Here is a 20,161-nt window from a genome sequence, read left to right on the forward strand (position 1 = left end):
TGATGCTCTTTTTTTCATTTTTAAAAATTTTTGCCTTTAAGAACTGGGGTGTAGGCCGAGATGCGGGGGGTGGTGGTGAGAGGATTCACCAGAGAGGAGTGGGGAGCAGAACAGATGAATGTACTGAAATGCACTGCTAAGGGAAGCAGTGGATAAGACAGGAGAGGTCTGCTGTGCCACATGTGGGTTAACTCCCGGGCTGGGAATCGAACTAGGGTGCAGGGTGATAGCATGGACTTAATCTCTACACCACCAGGGAAGCCCTGTGTGTACTGTCTATAGGGAGAGAGGAAGGTATGTCTTAAAAAAAAAATTGTGCGTTGATCTATCATCTGGCTATCGTGTATATGTATACATTGGGATGGGAAGTATAGTTTTCCTTTCATTTCTACTCTTCATTGACATTTAAAAAAATAACATTTAGATAATGCCTTCTGCACTTTCTGCATTTTCCTTTCTTAGATGCAGTCAAACCAGGATTTTCTGCCCTGAATACCATTTTAGCTTAAACTAGGTCAATATCACAAATGAGAAACATTATGTTGGATTAGAAGAAGGTCTGGTTCAAATTGAAAAGATTATCTCCAAAACGCTGAAACACATTACCCAGTGAGGCAACATTTAAGAGTAAATATGTAACAGAGAGACTTTTGATGTTAGAGGAATGCAAATAATATTCCATATTCCTTTTCCTGGATTCAGGAAATGATACTATACATGCCTAATTTTTTTTATTGAGGTAATATTGGTTTACAACACAGTATATGACTCCAAGATATAGGATCACACCTCTGCAGATTATACATGCCAAATTTTACACACACACACACACAAATACACATTAATGCACACACTATGTACTCTATACACAACAGGAGAAACACATGGATATGCCTTGTAATTTCTGCTCTTGGACAGCTCTTTTTCTAATAGGAGAAACAGATAGGTAATGTGATAATTATATCATGAAAAATCTTAATCTGAGTTTACTGACCCTTAAATGGAAAAAGGCACTGTAGTTGACATCTGTGTTTTTATCAGAATATCATATTAGTTTTCTAAGAGGTCAGGCCATACACTAAGCACATCGTCTATCTAAGGCATAAATACCTTCTTTTTTTAGGGTTTATTTATTTATGCATACAAAAGCTGGGGTACATGCCAGAGGTGTGGGAGGTCAGAGGATTCACCAGAGACAGAGTGGGGAGCAGAACAGGGGGATTGACTAAAATACACTGCTGAGGGAAGCAGCAGGCAAGACAAGAGAGGTCTGCTGTGCCATGTGGGTCAGCTTTCTGGCTGGCCGGGGATGGAACTCATGCTGCAGAGGCTGTGGATAGCTTCACAGTGCTGTGCTTAACCCTTTGTGCCACAAGAGAGACCCATAAATACTTGTCTTCTAACCTGAGCTAGAACACACACATGCATGTGTGCACATATAACCCCCACACACACATGTGCACACACACACAGCATTGAAATGATTTGGAAAAATTGGTTCATATAGCAGACTATGACTGTGCATAAATCACAGTGGACCCAAATGCTAACTCAGACTATTGAAATGTTTTATCTGTAACTGGCTTACTTTTAAATGCTTGCCCAAGCTACTAATCGTCCATCTCAGCCATCTAAGTCCTGCTTATATTCCATTAATTAGGTCAATTTTAACAAAGCCTATTTGTGTGCAATCTTCTTATCAGCATCCCTGGTGAATATTGATAAGATATTGATAAGATATATTAAAGAATATTGATATTTGTAAGCACTCAGTGTTTGTCACTTTCCAAACCTCTACTTTAGGCACTGTGTAAGCTTCTGAAAAAGAGCTTAGATAAATAAGGTCAAGCCCATGACCTTGAAGTACCACAAGTGAGACAGGTAAAACAGGTAATTGTGAAGCAGTGATGGAGGTACTAGAATGTTGGTTGGCATGCATTGCTGTGCACTGGTGATGGGGTGTTTAACTGTGTCAAAGAGTGATCATTTTATTCAGATCATTATGGGATACTTTATAGAAGTGACCCTAAACTGTCTTAAGAGACATTTGGAAGTTAGATAAGAACATTAGAAAGAAAGGGGTTCTAGGCTGGATCTGAAGCAAAAAGGAGATAAGGCCAGTCAAGCATAAGGGAGATGTGAATGCACAATGTTTGTTTGAGGCCACAGGTTTATATTCAGCATAAAACTTGAGAAAAATCACTCTATATAAAGCTCGGATTCTATGTCAAAATTGTATTGCAACTTCCTTTTCCTGGACTAGTTGTCTTTTCTCCAGTTGCTGAAAAATTACATTCTACAGCTTTCTTTCTCCAGTATTGACAAATGGTTAAATGGAAAGGGAGGTCAAAAAAGAAAATCAATGTGATTTTACACAGTCCTCATTACTAGGTCAGCCATGTCTTCTCTGTGCATACTCAAGCTGGTTTTCTTGCTCTGAGTAAGGCTTTTAAAAGGTTGCTTGCTGGCTGAACTGTCAGCTCAGGGAGAGAAAAATTCGTTTTCAAAATCTATCTACAATACAAAAATGTAAAGCAAAATCTCAGGCATCATAGCTATGATTCTATTTTTAATTACCATCATTAGTGCAAAACCAAAGTGGAAACCCTGATTGTCCAGTCATTTCCATTTAAAATAAAGATTTGCAGCTGGAAGGGTCTTTAGGGATCATCCATGTCAAACATCATTTCTCTCTTTATTTTATAAAAATGGAAATCGGTGCACAGAGAAGTCAAGTGGCTTGCCCAAGGTGACAAATTAAGCTAATGGCTGAACCTGAGCTTGGTCCTAGTAGAATGTGTTCAGAAACCAGACATTTGAATCTGCAGAGCAAAGGAGAATAGGCTATTTTGAATAATATTTAGTTATTCCTTTAAAAAGGAAGCTTTTATTTAAAATAAGTTTTTATGTGGCTGTTCCAGTGTTACTATTCATGGCTGTATCTGTGTCTGTGTGGTTTGGTGGGGGGTTCATGTATTCATTATATAGAACCAACATCTGCTAACCAGTGGTTCTCAACACTGGCTACACATTAAAATCACTTGAGAGGCTAAAAAAAAAAAAATCAAAATCAATGCCCAGGCCACACTCCAGAGAGATCCTTATTTAACTGATCTGGGATGTTTCCTAATATCTGCATATCTAAAGTTCTCTGGGTGATTCTAATTCAGAGTCAGTACGATAAACAACTGCCCTGATCCGGTATCGTAATAGTCAGTTGTTCACAAACCTTCCTGTGTTGACAAGTTTTCTGTACTTAATGTTTTCTGTATTAAATATACATAGTTAATATTTTGTTCACATTGACTAATACTTGCATTTATTTTTAAAATAAATTGTATGCCATTATGACAAATGATAAACAACAGCTGCTCTTAAATACGACATAGGTATGATATAGCCAAGATAATATAAAATACAATTGCTTGTCTGAGATTTGAGTCTAGAGCTTGTTATTTCTTTGTTAAACTTATAGTAGCACATGTAGGGGAAATATTCCAGACAATCATAGGATACCCAATAAATGGATGGATTGATAGGAAAGTACAAAGGGAACACTTTTATAAAGATGTCTGGCCTTTCACAATCTAAAATCATCTCTCAATATCAATGGTCAGTCCCACACTTCGAGAATCTGTGATTTAGCATACAGGAGGAACTTGCAAGGCATTTTGTTTTTATTTCTTGCTTCTGCAAGCCTATCAGGGCATTGATCTTCTGCTTTGGTCTTCCCTGCTGCTCTCAGCCGGGCTGCAACTCACCTCGTACCAAAGCTTGGTGACTTCGGTTCCACACTGACCTCCCTTAGTTGAGCAATGCTTCCTCCACGAGAAACCCTAAGAGGGAAAATGGTGGCTTGCGTATGTAGAAGTGTAAGGGGAAAGACAGTGTCGACACTACACAGAGGCATTTGTCATTTGTTTATTTCATATGTCCATATCAGTAACACTCTTAGAGCTTCTTGGAGAATACATAAATAATGAAAGATCTTTATTTGGAGAGCCCTAGCCAGCGTTCTCAAAGCAGGTGACCAAATGTGTCTCCTTGTGTCTACAACTGTCATTTTACAAGAAATCTTTTCCAAACTGTGAGTGTTTTGTTTTTTTTTTCCTTTTTCATTTCTCTTTATTTGACTCTTGTTTTATCTTTATTTGCGCTCTCTACTTTCTCTCCTGTTTTGCTTTTTTTTTTTTAGTTGTTCACCCACCAAGGCTATACCTCTTATATACAAACAATTAACATTTGAATTTTCTCTTAATACCTTTGAAAGGATATATGTTATACCCTTACCCCCAAGACTCTATTGCCATGCATTCTCCAATAATCCTTCCTCCTTCATTCCTTTTAGAGCCAGTTTGCATCATGAGTGGTGGTGCAGACTTTGTCTGGCAATATAGGACTAAGTAACATTGTTTCAGGTTGCAGGAGGCAAGGGGAAGGAAGGGACAACTGGAGCCATGGCCCATCTGCAATGGCAGGTAGGGTCTTCTTAATTACTTATAGCTCAATTTCCTTTTCAGTTTTCCTTCCAGGTTGATCTGTAGGCCTGCCAGTTACCTTAACTATTGAAATTATTTAGTTAAACACACTGCACAATATTTCACAGTCTTATTAAGAGTTAAGGATTAGTCCCATCAATTTTGTCTCTTCCAAGAAGCAGTAGTTCTTTCGTTTTTTAAGATTTATTTATTTATACAAGAACCGGGATACAGGCCAAATGTGCGGGAGGGTGAGAGGATTCACCATAGACAGAGCAGGGAACAGAACAGGCAGACTGAAGAAATACACTGCTGAGGGGAGCAGCAGGCAAGACAGGAAAGGTCTGCTGTGCCATGTGGGTAGCTCCCTGGCTGGCCGGGGATCGAAGTTGTGCTGCAGAGGCTGCAGACAGCTTCACAGCACTGAGCTCAACTGCCTGCGCCACCAGGGAGGCCCAGTAGTTCTTGACTATAGTTGCATGTTGTAAATGACCTGAAAAAATACCAATAATTTACCTCCACTAGTGACTAACCTAAATTTGCATATTATGACAGAACTTAGCTTCGTATATGGTTAAGCCACCATTTGATTCAAATGTGTAACAGGTCCCCATTATTATTTTCTAAAAACATATCTATTGGGTTTCCTTAATTCTGTTTTGGTACTTGAAGGTAATATATAGGGTTATATTGATTATTAATGTTCTTCTAGATTCTCCAGGAAGATTTTGAGGTATTATATAATAAATGTGTATTTATTGCATGCACATACATACACATACACTGATGTATGTAGGTATGTATGTATGCAAGATGATGCATATATGGAAGAAGATATATATATCTTAATATTCAACAGTATCCTGTTTTTTTGTTTTTTTTTTTTACACTGCTGAGGGGAGCAGTGGGCGCGGCAGGAGTGCGCCATGTGGGACCCTCACTGGTGGCCAGGCATCGAACCCAGCATCGAACAGGCACTGCAGAGGCTGCGGGCAGCTTCGCAGCCCAGCACTCAACCGCTGCACCACCAGGGGAGGCCCATTTATTTTTAAAAGCCAATGTTCTTAAGTGATCTGCTTCTTCAAACTCCATTTTCTTTCTTCCTTTATCTTGGGCTCCAAACACCTAGTGTTATATCATCTTGTGGAAAAAAACAAAGCTCCATGTAGCTCCAAAGACGTTTTGCTGCCCCCTACGTCAGAGCCATTTACTGTCATCCTCCCCAAACATACACACACCACATACCATTTGAACAGTCCATCATTCTCCCAAGTTTCAACTAAATATTACTTTCTTTTAAAGTCCATCTGTCCCCATTTTTCACAACCATGAAGTTAACAAGCTTAATATGTATAACAGGAATTTCACAGTATCACATTCCAGTTTCACATCTAGCACATAAAAGTTGTTGTATATTAAGAGAAAAGAGAGAGACAGAGACAGAGAGAAAGAGATGGGGGAGAAACAGACAGGAGAAAGAAAGAAGGCAAGCAAGCTTACTAGTGGGGTACAACACTCTCCCCCAAAACAGAAAATTCAAAATGTCTTCTTAACACACAAAAGCGACACATTTTATTCCCTCAAAATCATCTGTCCTCAGAATAGAATATGTTTGAGGGAGGCAACAGTATATCTACATAATCTCCCAGCTCTGAGATATTTCAGTAATGCATACATAGAGTTGTATTTATATCCATTATGAATTTAAAATAGTTTTGAACTTCTTTTTACATTGATTTGATCCTTTTGCTATAAGTCCTATTTCACCATAACTATTGCCTCTTTTTTCATTTGCTTATCCATTCTGTAAAAAGATTAACCTTTTATTACATGCTGTTAACACTATATCTTGAGAGCAGAGCAACCTGTTAAGAGACTTAATAGACAGAGGGCAGACACATTTAGGATCGACGGTCGTAGTATGTTTAGCTGAAACCCAGGCAAAAGCAAACTGTTGAAAATCTGATATATCATGTGATTGAAATAAAAAAATGGAATTTTGCTGTTGATACTTTTTTACATGTCCAACTAGTCATCACCAGTGACCTGTTACTATAGTTTAGTGAAAAATATTTATTGCCTTGCAGCAGAAGAATGTCTCCACTGTATGAAATTTTAAACTAAAGCTAGAGCATTCCCTCTAATAATTTGAAAAACAAAACACAAGTCAAGATACCAATTTCAAATATTTTTATGTGGTAAAGGAGTCATGGGGATCGCCCTGTAAGGACAGGGCTCTGCTAAGGGATGCCCAGCTATTTAATTATAATTGTGTGAAAATATTTTAACTTTAAGAAAATGATGAGCAGGTCTGTGGCTTACAGAAAGGCAGCTCTCCTTTTTTTGTTTCTTAAAAAAAAAAAAAAAAATAGTACCACTAATGCTCTTACCCCTCGCTGTCTGCCTCTGAAATCCCCTTATCCTCTTCTGATAGACAGACACAAATTGAATTACCAAACTAGGTGTTTTTTGTGTTTTTTTTTCTGTCTTGTTTTATTCTTTTTTAAACCTAGGCACCAATAACCTCTATCATCAAATGCTGTCTTGCCACTGCCATCTTGTGGACAGGATGCTATCACACAATTCTTCTTTTGACCAAACCAAGGATACAAACATTGGTAACTTCCCAGGAGTGAAAGTTAGAAATTAGTAACTAATAGACAGTTAAAAAGGAGCGAGGGAGGTCTCTTTATCCACCTTCTGCAGAGTGACACGAACTATTTAAAAAGAAATTCTGTCATGTAGTGTTTTGCCTATATTTTCTTCTACACCTAAGAAAAGAATAAATGAATAAATAGATTAATAAAAAATTAAAAACAAATAATATCTAGTAAAAAAATTCTGGGAAACCGTATGTCCAAATGCTGCTTGTAATCTGATAATAATAATATTATTGGTGAATGTTATATTTGAGACTTCAAACTGTATCACCACCTCTTACCTTAGCTTCACCCCCAACCCTTGCTTTTCTCTTTGTATTTTAGTCATGCTTCAACTTATGTATAAATTAGATAATTTAGACTTCATTGTCGATAATTTGCCTCTGGAAAAAATTTCCTTGTTTTTCCTTTGCTAACTGAAAGACATTTTATTTTAGAATCCTCAACACTCCTTGTTACTAATCTCCAGTGGCTGACACACCCATAACAAGCATTGAAATTTAGAGAAAAGACTTGGTGGTGGCGAAAAAGGGCTGTGTTGTGCACTGTAAAATGTGCCTTCACCCCAGCACCCACGTAGGCGCTGCCAATACCTTGCCCGACCTTACGGCCAGTACAACCACCAAAAATAGCCACTAGTTTCTGCCATGTTTCTTTTGTCACTGTTGCAGGGAAGGGAAATAAAAGATCCACGGATGAGAATATTACTCTTGAGAACTGAACTTCTGTTTTCTTAATATATTCTGTAAACCCCCTTATCTTCCTAAACTCTCCTTGCCTTTTCTGCTCACATCTTTTTTTTCTCATCTTCAATGCAAAAACACTTCAGATTCTTGAAGATCCATAAATGTCTGTAGTTCTTTTATAATACTTAATCCTTGATTATTTATTCTTGAAATATTTTTCTGTCTTATTTGACATTGACTTTTTTATGAACTGCATAAAAGGCCTGCCTTCTTTTCTCTAAAACAGTACTTCTCAAAATGTGCTCCACAGAGTACTGGCACTAGCATTTTGATACTTTTAATGTGCTCTATGTGCTTGTATACATACTTATAACTTGTGTATGTACAGATTTTTATAGTCAATGTTGAAAAAAGTAGCAAACCTTACCCCCAATACAGACTTTCACAAGGCATATCAGCATATCAGGGTTTGTAGAAATCTTTTAATTCATGTAACTCTTTAATACACTTTCTTTTTTTTTAAGATTTATTTATTTATGCATATAAGGTCTGAGGTGTAAGCCAGAAGTGGGGGGTGGGCGGAGAGGATTCACCAGAGACAGAGTGGGGAGCAGAACAGGTGTATCTAATGAAATGCACTGCTGAATGGAGCAGCAGGCGAGACAGGAGAGGTCTGCTGCACCATGTGGGTAGCTCCCTGGTGGGGACTGAACTTGTGCTGCAGTGGCTGGGGATAGCTTGATGGCACTGTGTCTTTAACCCCTGCGCCACCAGGGAGGCCCCTTAATACACTTTCTTCTCTAATATTTATGACTATATGAGTCAATAAATAAATTCATCAGATAAGTTTGTCTCATTAAAGAATGTTTCAATTCAGGCTTTCACCTCTAGTTCCAAAGGATCATTAAAACTTTTTCATTAGGGGCCTCCCTGGTGGCGCAGGCATTTGAGCGCAGTGTTGTGAAGCTGTCCACAGCCTCTGAAGCGCCGGTTCGATCCTGGCCAGCCGGTGAGGGTCCCACATGGTGCAGCAGACCTCTCCTGTTGTGTCTGCTGTACAGCTCAGCCCTGTATTTCCTTGGTCTGCCTTTTCTGTTTGCCACTCTATCTCTGGTGAATCCTTTAACCCTCCCACGCACATCTGGCCTATAACCAGTTCTTGTATAAAGAAATAAATAAATAAATCTTTAAAAAAAACAAACTTTTTCATTAGGTTCAGATTAATTTCTTTTCTGTGAGAACAGCATATAAGGAAGAAGTTCCATTGATATCTGCCACTTACAGTGAAAGACTAGTTTTGGACTGTGACTGCAGCATATAAAGGGGACTGTGGAGTCAGAGATCAAGTGGAAAAAGAAAAGTGAGAAAATATGAGATGATCAAAATCATTGGAATTTGTCCTCAATGTGAAAAAGAAGAAAGTTCCACATCTTAGGTTAGGGGAAAGTCCTGGGATGTACATATACAGAACTTGTTTATTATTAAAAATCTGGCTAAATATGTACAAATACTGAAGAAAGACTTCATTTTTCTAGGAGAATTTCACTAATGACATGAGGAAGGGGAATGGTAAATTCTTAGACTTTTTTTTGAGAATATTTGCTAAGTGCAAATACTGCACGGTCATATTCTGCACTTGCAAGAGGTAATTGTTTAAATTAAGGGCTACTGTGGACAGATATTTGGGACACGTACTGTAGGTAGAGGGAGCATAAGGGGCCACATTATACTTGTAGGTTAGGGGGTAATTAATTGGAAGAAATACCAGGAAAATATCAGAAGCAGCTACATTTCTCTTCTTTAATCCCATCTTTCTGTTTAGATGGCCACATCCTATTTCTCATCCAAACTTTCTCTGAAAAAGCTATGATTAGTTTCACATTAAGGCAGAAGTCATTAATACTAGTACAAAGAGAGACTTATTAAATCAAACTAAGGCTAAAAACTTTAAGCTGCAAGCAGAAAAAATCAAGTCTGGTAAACTCTCAAAGTGGCAAAAAACAAAAACAAAAACAAACAAACAACTAGATAGAAACTCTGCTTCACCTGTTCAGACCAGTAGTGATAGCACAGCAAAGTAATGTCTATATATTCTGTGTTTGTTTTAGATGCAACCCTTGTCTCTATTTCCACCCCGGGATTTAGAAAATAGGACACAATGCATCTGTGGTGTCACATGCAATTAGTACCCTGGTGAATTGCTAATGAGGCAACTCCAGCTCCAAAGAAGCATTTTAAATAAACCCAGAATACATCATATCTTCACAAATTGCCCTTATAAATTAATAAATACATACACATGCATACAAAAATGAAAATGAATTCTGCAAATAAGCCCTGAGCTGCTACTATGTGCCAATTGGGTAAGGTGCTAAGGATGAGGTAAACAGAAAATCTCATTGTCCTAGTCCTCACAGAATTCATTAGCATAAGATCAGCTGTAGGACATCTCACTGTAATACTGAAATGAGGGAAAAAACAAGTTCTGCATTAGAGGTACAGGCTCAAAGTTGAGAATAGGGCAGGTAGTATCAGATGGTTTAAACTTGATTTTAAAAAGTCACAGAACTGCCACATGCAAAAAAAAAAAAAGAAAAGAAAAGAAACTAGACTACTACCTCACATCATGCACAAAAGTCAACTCAAAATGGATAAAAGACTTGGATGTAAGATCTGAAACCATCAGATATATAGAGAAAACATAGGCAGAACATTCTATGATGTAAACTGTAGAAATACATTTTGAGAACACATCTCCAAAAACACTAATTTGAAAGGAAATCTGCACTCCTATACTAATTGCAACACTGTTTGTTATAGTCAAAGTATGGATGCAGCCTAAATGATCCAAATCTTAGGAGCAGATCAAGAAGATGAGGTATATATATGCAATGAAATACTACTCTGCAATCAAAAAACATAAAATTATACCATTTGTGGCAAATGGATAGAACAGGAAGGGTTGATGCTAAGAGAAATAAGACATCAAGAAAAGGATAAATATCAGATGTTTTCATGTATATGTGAAATATAGAGTAAACGAAGTGTCAGATAAAGACAAACTTGAAATTTGACCATATATAAGAGGCATCCATGGTGGGTTTGGGGGTGGGGGGCAGAGAAAACAAGTGTGTGAGGGAAGATCACAAGGGAATATGGTGAATGAACTATGGGGACTATGGGTGCTTTCATGGTGGAAGAATGATGGTGATCATACTGTAGTCCAAAAATTAAATTTAAAAAAGTAAAAATAAAAAAGTATCCCAGGATTTTCATAAGGGAAAAGGATATCAAATAAGCCAATAATAATAATAATAAAAAAGATTGGGGGGAAAAGAAAACCCTTTTGTGAGACCACAGAATGCTAAAGTTTATTTCATGAAAGTTGGAGCAAGGGAGAAAGTTTTAACATTACAATAATTTTGAAGATGTATAATCTACAAATATTGTCTCCCATCCACTATGGTATCCTATTTTTTATGATTTATTTATTTATGCATACAAGAACTGGGGTACAGGCCACAGGTATTGGGGATGAGAGGATTCACCAGAGACAGAGTGGGGAACAGAACAGGCAGATTGACCAAAGTACACTGCTGAGGGGAGCAGCGGGTGAGTCCGGAGAGGTCTGCTGCCCCATGTGGGTAGCTCCCTGGCCTGCAGGGGATCAAGCTTGTGCTGCAGAGGCTGCGGATAGCTTCATAGGTTGCGTCTTAACCCCTTGTGCCACCAGGGAGGCCCTGATGACCTATTTTTTATTGATAGTTTATTTCACTCTACAGAAGCTTTTTAGCTTGATTTAGTCCTGTTCTTTTATTTTTGCTTTTGTTTTCCTTGCTGTGGGAGTTGAATCCCCAAAGATATCCCTGAAGCCAGTGTCACATGGTGTTTTGCTTATGTTTTCTTCTATGTATTTTATAGTTTCCAGTCTTTAATCCATTTTGAATTAATTTTTGGGTATGGTAAGTGGTATAGTTTCATTTTTCTGCATGTGGAGGTCCAGTTTTTCTAGCATCATTTCTTGAAGAGAATTTCCTTTTTCTATTATATACTCTTGACTCTTTTGTCATATATTAACTGTTCATGTGTGTGGGCTTATTTCTGGGTTGTCAGTTCTGTTCTTTTGGTCTGTGTGTCTTTTTTTTTTTTTTTTAATCCAACACCGTTCTGTTTTTATCACTGTTGCCTTGCAGTTTTGTTTGAAGTCTGGGATCATAACACCTCTATTCCTCTTCTTTTTTGTCCAGATTGCTTTGGCTATTCAGGGTCTTTTGTGATTTCATATAAAATAAATTTCAATAATGTTTTCTTTATTTCTTTGAAGAATTTTATTGACATTTTGATGGGTATTGCATTGATCTCTGCTTTATTTTGGGTAAGATGGCCATTTTACCAATACTAATCTGTGAGTTTGGTCTATCTTTCTAATTCCTTGTGTATATTTTCACATAATCTGCAAATATTGATACATATAAGAAGCTAATATCCAGAATCCGTAAAGAACTCATATAATTCAATTAAAAGAAAACAAAGAACCCAATCAAAAAATGGGCAGAAGAGCTAAATAGACATTTTTCAAAAAAGGGCATACAAAGGCCTCCCCGGTGGCGCAGCGGTTGAGTGCTGGGTTGCGAAGCTGCCCGCAGCCTCTGCGGCGCCGGTTCGATCCCCGGCTGCTTCCCGGCCACCAGAGGAGGGTCCCGCATGGCGCGCAGACCTCTCCTGCCGCCCGCTGCTCCCCTCAGCAGTGTACTTCGGTCCTTCTGCCTGCTCTGCTCCCCGCTCTGGCTCTGGTGAATTCTCTCACCCTCCCGCGCTTCTGACTGTACCCAGTGCTTGTATGTATAAACAAACAAACAAATAAATAAATAAATAAATCTTTAAAAAAAAAAAAGGGCATACAAATGTTCAACATCACTTATCACCAGATATATGCAAAGTAAAACCATAATGAGATCCCACCTCACACCCATGATTATAGTGGCCCACATCAAAAAGACCAGAAATAAAAAGTGTTGTCAAGGATGGAGAGAAAAAGGAACCAGAAATCCCTCTCTAAGGTATATCTGAAGAATACAAAACACCAATTTGAAGAGGTACATGTACTCCTAGGATCAGTGCATCCCTGTTTACATTAGCTACATTGTGGAAACATCCTGAATGACTGAGGACAGAGAAATGAATCCAAAAAATGTGAGAGAGACACACACACACACATACACATACACACACACACAGAGTGAACTATTAAAAAAAAAAAAGCATGAATTCTTTTCATTTGTAGCAACATGGGTGGAACCGGTGAGAATAATGCTAAATGAAGTAAGTCAGAAGGAATCAGACAAGTTCAAGATAGTCTCACTTGTATGTGGAATATAGAAACACGTAACAAAGAGTCAGTCAAAACCAAAGCAATAATAAACTCTAGGGATCCAGTGGAACATGGTGGGCAGGGTGTGGAAGTATACATTTGTAGAGGTTTGAACCTACAGCTCTTGGAGCAAATGAAAAGATGTAAACCTATTTTTACCACAGTAGACATATTTAATAAAAATGGGTTGCCAATATATATAACCAAACTTCTGAAATTTTGATTGGGATAATGTTCAATACATCAAATAAATTTTCAGTAAATTGGCATCTTAATATTGACTCTCTTAAAACATGAACATGATATAAAACTGAATTTATTTGGCTCTACTTTAATATCTCTGCAAAAATTTCTTTAATTCCTTTAATTGCAAAGATTTATAAAATACTGTTTTTGCACCTATTGCATGAAAATTATTGCCCGGAACTTTTTGCTTTAATACTATTATAATTATATCAAAAGCATTATTTTTTAATCTTGGTTAGAATTTATATCTTAGATTTTTTATATTGATCTTGCATCTTGGAACACAGCCAACATTGCACTAAGTAGCATAAGGAGAAACAACCTTGCCTTGCTTCTGCTAGTGGAAGAAAAGTCATCAAAATTTACTATTAATTATGATATTGAATCACTAATAGTTTCCCTTTATATATTTCAGTAAAGTGTATTCTCTTCTATCTATTTCTGTTCCTTACTTTCTGAAAGTTTTGCCATAAGTGAGTGTTGAATTTTCTCATGTGTTCTTTCTACATACATTGACTAGAAAATTTATTTTTTCCCTCACTAAAAGTTTGATAGAATTCAACAATGAATTATCAAACAAAGCACTTCGATTGATCTTTTCAAAAAACCAGTTTTCAGCTTTGTTGATTTTCTTTATTGTACTTTTTCTATTACATGAAATTTTACTCCCACCCAAATTATTTCCTTTCCTATTCTTATTTTAATGTAATTATATCTGCTTTTTTTTAGTTTTTAAATATAGGATATTAGTGTGTTGAGTTTTTTCTTAATATTTTAAAATATAATTATAAATTTCCCTCTAGTGATTGCTTTAACAGTGTGACAACATTCAGTAGGTTAAGTTTGTACTCCAAAGGTGTTCAAAATACCTTCTAACTTTTTTTTGGTGTTTCCAGTTATAACTTACTAATTTATAATTTATTAATATTCCATTTTATCTAAACATGCTAGTACACATGCATGTACAAATAGACATATATTACATATTAATATATGAAAATAAGATGCCTATATATTACATATGACCTATTTAAATGCATAAATCATAAACCTATGAAATGCAGAGTGTATGCACTTTATAATTCTTTTTGAAATATACAGTTTATTTACATGCACATGTGTACACACAAAATTTCTTGCCAACTCAAGGTTGACTGGAACAAAATAGATTGTATATTAACTTCCTCAGTACAGGCACTACTGAACATACAAACATATATGCATTTAGTCCAGTCTGTCTAAATTTATATGATGTTCTTTGAATATAATTTAGTACATCTAGAATAGTATACTTATTTTTTATGTAGGGTAGTTTTCTTCATTGGTAATTTTTCTTTAAACTGCCAAATAAATTTACAGAAGTTAAGGGAAAAAAAACACCAAAAAATCATTTTCATTATTCACATATATATCCTTTTCTGTGATCTTTGTTTCCTTCCACTAAATCAGAATTAGCATCTGGAATTATGCCCTTCAAACTAGAGATTTTCTTTTACTATTTCTTCTTATAAAACAAGACTGGCAAAGAATTTCTTTTCCTTTCACTACTCTATTAAACACATCCCTTGGAGTTCTGCTTTTCCTCTATGAAGTCTCATGCTTGTCTGTCCGTCCTTAAATCATAAGCCATCTTGTCACTTTAGATTCCGTGGCAGTAGCTGTGTGTTGTGTCAGCAATCACAGGGCATATTCTCTATTGATTCAGGCAGATGGGTAAAGGAGAGTCCTGGAGCCCTCAGTGGCTTTTTCAAGCTTTTAGTGATCTTTCTACACCATTTGTAGTGAGGCAGCCAGGTGCAGGGCAGGCAAAGTAGCCAGAAGACTGGGTGGCTTGTAGCTACAAGCAATCCTTGACTCTCTCTGGGGCACAGGCCCGAGGTGCAGGGGGTGAGAGGATTCACCAGAGATAGAGTGGGGAGTAAAAAAGGCAGATCTACTGAAATTCACTGCTGAGGGGAGCAGCAGGGAGTGACAGGTGAGGTCTGCTGTGCCATGTGGGTTAGCTCCCTAGGCTGAGATCAAACTGTGCTACAGTGTCTGTGGATAGCTTCGTAGTGCTGCAACTTAACCATTTGCACCACCGGGAAGGCCCTGCTTCACTTTTGCAATAAGCTGAGGATCTCAAAAGTAATTGTGGCCAAATTTAAATGATATCTGTGCTAATAAATAATCATCTAGTCCTTTGGAGGGACTATTATATGGGTTAACATTCATGTGACTATATAAACTTATTTCCTTAAGATTATTCAGTAAGAATTGTTACTAGTTACAGTTTTATTAAGTGTCTTAGCTATCCTTTTAAATTAGCCTTAAAATGAAGCCTATTGTCACCTGGATGCTAATGTTTTGGTATTCTTCATAAAGCTTATTTTATTAAGAAGAAGGAGGCTCTTCGTCTGGCAATGATAGCTATGGCTTGTTCATTTTACCAGTCAACAGATGCTTCCCTTTTCCTTCTCTTAGTTAGTTCCCTTCTTTTGAGATCATCTATCTGTCAGTATCCTTGGACTCAATCATCTTGGATCAGGCCCATCAAAGGCTCAGTTGGCAGTGTCATTGGGACCATTTGCAACCTAATTAATCTATCTTTGTGGTGCTTCAAAACAGCATACACACCACCTTAATTGCTACAACCTCACACCCACTGGGGACCACAAACAGAGAATAAGTAGGCTCTGACGCATCCTGTAACTCCTGTGTTAGCATCATTTACTGCAAGATTAATGAGAGAAGCTGAGAAAGCCAGAAGTGTGGAATAAAACCATGGGTTTGCATTTTAGAAAATTCCCCATGCCATTTCAATACAGTAAATACTTAGTTCTAAATATCGTAGTCTTTTGGTTAACATCAGGGCTTTTATTTTTTCATCATACATATTAGATATATTACTTATTGTCAATGAACTTCACAAAACTGAATGTCTGAAAATGATAATGTTTCAAATTGTAACCAGGTTTTTTTAATGCTTAAAATGCAATTTTTGAACAACTGCAATTTTATATGGAGTAATCCAATTCAAAACACACACACACATACACACACAAGTATATTCACACTCAAACAGGTATTCAATTGGGAGGGATGTAATTTATTATTTTGAATTATTCATATGTACTTATTTTGAAAGAAGGAATGTTTAGATGTTAAACATTTAACACCTTAAACATCTTAAAATCACCTTAGTAACAAATAGCAAGTTAAAGAAGAAAATTATTAATTATCCAGTAAATTTAACCAGAAAACACATACAAGCCACAACAAAACTTCCCAGAAATAAACAAAATCCTGAATGCTTGACCTTGAATCAGGTTTCCTAGAATTTGAAGCATTGTCTTTTTAATGTTTCAATCTTGTTAGCTGTATCTATATTACATATCATATTTACAAAACTCATTATAAATATATGTTGATTATTTCAATTCTCAAAAAAGACACTTGCATTACATAAAGATTTGCCAGTTCATTCTTTGAAATAAAATAATCCTTTATTATAGCATGATTCAATTTTACTTATGAAATTCCCATTGACTTTTTAAATAGTGTGTGTGTATATATATATATATATATATATATATATATGTAAAGTCAAATCCACATGTAGATTGTGGTTTCATGGCAGAATGGAGAAAACACAAGATCTGATGTTTGGGGTTGCTGTGGGTTGACCTGTAACTTTGGCTCAGATCCCTGATTCTGAGAACTTGAATAGAGAGTAAGGAATCTTGGCCTAACTCAAATCTGTATATCTTTATAAGGATCATATGGAGAAGTCTGCCAATGTAATTTGAAGCCATTGAGTTATTCACAAGTGGCCATTTATTTTAAACCCATGTGATTCCTCCTATATATAGAAATAGATTGCACCTCATCTATTACCAAAATCTCAACATAGCATGGGTAAAATGATCCAAATCTCTAAATATGCTAAAATGGTTCCAGTGGTTCCTTTTGATATTAATCATTTTTGCATTCTACAATTATGATTATGCAATATATAAATATATATAATCTTGCTGAGAGAAAAATTCATAAAGTAGATTTGAAGCTCTCTATGATGTCAAAAATAAAGCAAAGAGTCAGATGAATAGCTTATAGAAACCCTGATGATGGGAGAATAAAACAAAGCAGTTTAGGAATCCATATGAAGAAAAACACAGGCAGTAGGAAAGTATGTATTCTATTTGAAATGTCTGTGTGCACACACAATCACATATCTTCACACACACAGACTGACTAATGAAACCAGGTAGACATAGTATTAGACTATGTAGAGGTTACACTAGTGAGAGAGAAGAGGAAAAGAGATGATTATAAGTTTAGAAGCTTTATAACACAGAAGTCCTCTAAATTTTAATTATCTCATAAGAGAGATGTGATGTTTCAGTGGATGGGGTATTACTAATGATGTGCTTTTTTTTTTAAAGATTTATTTATTTATTTATACAAGCACTGGGTACAGTCAGAAGCGTGGGAGGGTAAGAGAATTCACCAGAGCCAGAGCGGGGAACAGAACAGGCAGACAGATAAAATACACTGCTGAGGGGAACAGCGGGCATGACAGGAGAGGTCTGTGTGCCATGTGGGACCCTCGCCCGGTGGCCTGGGATCAAATCAGCGCTGCAGAGGCTGCGGGCAGCTTCGCAGCCCAGCGCTCAACCACTGCACCACCTGGGGAGGCCCAATGATGTGCTTTTTTAAAAAAGATTTATTTATACATACAAGAGCTGGGGTTCAGGGCAGAGATGCAGGGGTGAGAGGATTTACCAGAGACAGAGTGGGGAGAAGAACAGGTGGATCTACTGAAACACAGTGCTGCGGGGTGCAGAGGGCAAGACAGGAGAGGTCTGCTGCACCATGTAGGTCACCTTCCTGGCCAGGGATCGAACTCATGCTGCAGTGGCTGCGGATAGCTTCCAAGTGCTGTGTCTTAACCCCTTGCGCCACCAGGGAGACCCACTAATGATGTGCTTTGAAAGACTGATGATATATTATAGAGAAGCATGGAATTTGATATGGCAGGATTGAAGAGTTTGGAGGAAGGATTGAAACTGAAGAAGTAACTTTATAGAATAATGCAAAGGTCTTATGTGATGCAATATGCATTCAGTATTTATACAGTGCTCAAAAGAAACCACTAAACAACCACATGCAGTGGAAGTGACATGAAGTGCAGCTGTTTGGTAAAATCATTTTTGCCTATAGTGTGGAAAGGGATTTGGAATAATAAGATGAAAGGTAGGAGACCATTGGGAGACTATTTCAGTAGTTTGGATAAAATACGAGTTTCTAAAACTGATCTAATACAGTAGGATAGAGGGTAGCAAACATGTGAAGTGGAGTGTTTCCGATAAATAAACAACTGGGTATAGGCTAAAAGAGATGAATTATTAAAGATAATAAGCACTTCTCTGTGATATAGGTCATATTAGATTTGATGATATCCCAGCTTAAAATGTTTTGCTAAATAAACACTTTCTCTTTGAATCACACCAAAAACTCCACAACAACCTTGCACAAAATCATTTTCTCATGCTGGCTTAGGAAGGCTATTTCCTTCTTAGTGCTACAAAATTCAAGTCATCTTTCATTGAAATTACTGACCTTTGCCTTAAAGTGTTTCAGGAAATAATCATTACTCTAAAAAGAGAGAGAGGTTTGGTTGGTATTTTTTTTTTTTAATGCAGCATCTTCTAAGCACTGGCACAAAAATTCTATGTCCCATATAATGTGGGTGTTCTGACAGTGCAGTCAAGTTAGATTAATTGTAATAAACAAAAATTGTCACTAAAGCTCTCAGCTTATGCCGTTTAATATTGTGTGAATACATTTTATTTCCTAACATTATGAAACAGCCAAGAGTATTACAAATTACTTACCTAAGCCCTTTGAGGATTTTTGCATAATTTACCAAAACAAATTGATTTTAGCGGAAAAGCTGCTAATTTACATGGGTAGGAAGTGTTTTCCTTGGTGTGATGAATTTAATTTCAATTTCCCTGTTTGCATGAATTCACTCCAGTAATTCATCACTGTTAGATTAAACTACAACTATGTTTTACTTGAGTAGGTCTGTAACATTCAATATATATGAATGAAAATTAATTTCCTTTGTAGTATGGCTATATAGGATATATAATACATGATTATTATGGTAACCTTTTAATAGAATAAATACTTTTAAAAATAGATAAACAATAAAACATGTTATATAAAAATATCAAGATAAGCTTACATTCACTAAAATGCATTTGTTTCTTAAAAAATCTTTTTTTTAAAAGAAGGCTGCATATATAAGGTGCTGAATATGTTCCAAATTATATCCTTATTATTTTACATTTGTCTTGCTATTTTCCTTGCTAGCATCTCTAAAAGTCAGTATTTACTGGTCTCTGCCTAAAGTTAAGGAATCGAAAGTTAAGAAAGAAAAATCTTCCAACCTCTTTCTAATACAGGTGGCAACACATTGAATGATGCTGTCAGCCTGCCTCTAGTCATTTGACCTCCATTTTCTCATATTATATATTGGAGTGTGTGTCCCTTAAAGTTCATGGACTACCATTATAGATATCTATTATATATCAATCTGTACCTAGAATGATCGTATGATGCAGATATGTGTGTATGTAGTTATGCATGCATGCATGTGTATGCATATAGATACACATATGTAGATGTGTGAGTGTGTATTTACATACACATTCTCACTTTTTTAAAAAGATT

This window comes from Talpa europaea (genome assembly GCF_964194135.1).
Source record: "Talpa europaea genome assembly, chromosome: 16".
NCBI lineage: Eukaryota > Metazoa > Chordata > Mammalia > Eulipotyphla > Talpidae > Talpa > Talpa europaea.